Source organism: Tenrec ecaudatus, chromosome 10 (genome assembly GCF_050624435.1).
Source record: "Tenrec ecaudatus isolate mTenEca1 chromosome 10, mTenEca1.hap1, whole genome shotgun sequence".
In the NCBI taxonomy this organism is placed as follows: domain Eukaryota; kingdom Metazoa; phylum Chordata; class Mammalia; order Afrosoricida; family Tenrecidae; genus Tenrec; species Tenrec ecaudatus.
The window spans coordinates 62,400,001-62,402,187 of NC_134539.1; positions in this window are offsets into that span (position 1 = coordinate 62,400,001).

Genomic DNA, 2,187 nt, shown 5'->3' on the forward strand with positions numbered 1-2,187 from the left:
TTAAAGGGGTATACTACCTGTGGGATGCCTAGCCTGTGGACTGTGTCACTGTAAGTTGAGGTCCCTTTAAGCCCACGCGATTGGAATGTTCCTCTCTGGAGCTGGGGACTGACAGTTGATGACAGTTGGGGACCTGCCTTGCTGTTTGCTGCCTGGGTATATGTAGCCCAGCTCTCTACAGAAGGGGACTGGCAACTGGCAGCTCTCAAGCCTTGAAGGACTGCTAGTGTCTCACTGCTTTATAATTTAACTGTTAATTTCTTGTATTGTCTATCTGTATATAATTTAACGGTTTATTTCTTGAATTATATATCTATCTTTATAAATATATTTATATATAATTACTAGCAATCTGGTTTGTCTCTCTAGAGAACCCTTTCCAATAATGCAGTGGAATGACAGAAGTGGCTGTGAAGATGGAGGAAGGCTCACCGGCAGGAAAGCTTAAAAGGACATGGGCACACATCTTCCCCTCAGAGCCTCCAGAAGGCTGACACTGACTTTAACCAAGATAAACTGATGTTGGACTTCGGACTTGCAGACCTGGAAGACGAGGCATTTGTGTTGTTTGAAGCCACTGGGTTTGTGGCAATTTGTTGTGGCAGCCATGGGAAAGGACAGCGGAGAGCAAGTTGGGTTTGGAGGAAGACAAGGATCTGGCAAGGCATCTACCTCAAGCAGTGGCCTTTAGGCAAGAAAAGAATGGTCTACGAGAGGGAAAGGGCTTCTTTCAGTGATGCAGAAGGTGCAGGAGAAACCAGGGGTCGAGGTTTCCAAGTGCGCCCACCCCGACCTCAGCCTCCCAGGACTCAGGGCCCTCTCCCACCCTAGCAGGATCTACGTTTAGGAGACCCGGTGGGCTGCACACATCCGCCTTCAAGCTGTGCCAGGCTGCTATTCAACCCCGAAGCCCGGTTTTCATGCCGTTAAGGAAGTGCTGTCGCTGGGAGGTGCTGTCGAGTCGGCTCTGACTCATGGTGGCCCGCCTGCCACAGAAGGACACACCAGCATCGTCGTCGACGTCATTGCTGTTTGCGCCCATGGCTGTGTCAGATCAGCTCGCTGCGGAGCTTCCTCTTTGCTGACATCTACTTACTTAGCTTGATGGCATCTCTAGCGACCGGTCCCTCCTGCTAACACGTCCAAAGCACGTGGCACCAAGTCTCACCATCCTTGTCTCTAAGGAACATTCTGGATGCACTTCTTCCAGGACAACTGTGTTCATTCTTCTGGAAGCCCCGGGCCCATTCACTATTCTTCTCCAACACCATAATCCAGAGGCATCAATTCTTCTTTGCAGTGCAATCTGTCACTTCAGAAGGAAACTCGCACTCACTGACTGACTGGCATCGACTCAGAGTGACCCTAGAGGGCAGGGTAGAAGTCCCCCATAAGTTTCTGAGACTGTAACTGTGTATGGGAGTAGCAAGCCCCGTCTTTCTCCCACAGAGCGTCTGGTGGTTTCGAACTGTGGACCTTGTGGATTGCAGCCCAACTCATAACCACTACGTCACCAAGACTAAACCACTGCCTATCACAAATGGAAGATTGCTTACAATGGTGCTCTAGTCTATGAAGGTTAAATCAAAACCAATCAACTGAAACTTTGCAGAAATCTTCTCAACAGCCATCCTATCCAGCATACATTGCTGTGATTGTCATGAATAGCTAAGAGATATTTCTTTAGTGAACATTCTCTCTCCCTGTACAGAGATATGCCAGGAAATACAGATTGTGACAGACAGGGCCCAGGTGATAGACAACACTTGACAAACTCCCTGGCAGCCAGCGAAGCAGAGACAGAAGTGCTTTATGGTAGTTCAGGTGTGGCTGCCCACGGGGAGCTGACTTCGCTGGAAGGCACGCTCTCTGCCCTCGCCCCTTCTCTCTTTCTGTTGCCTCGGACATGGGTGTAGGTGACTGGGGCCCGGGCAGCCCTTCTGTTGGTGACGGATGGAAACGCCGATGCCCAGGCTGAAATGTGGCGAAGCAGAAAGGAAGAAGGAACCAGAGCCCATCCTGATTTTGCGAACTCAGCGTTTTAGACTTCATCTAGCCACCACTGGACTGTTTTGCACACACGAAAAAGAAACAGATCCTTCCGGACTTAAACCGCCGTAACTTGGAAAGTTCTGTGATGTGCAATCAAACTTCACATGGGGCCACAAGCAGCCCCGCTTTCCTTTC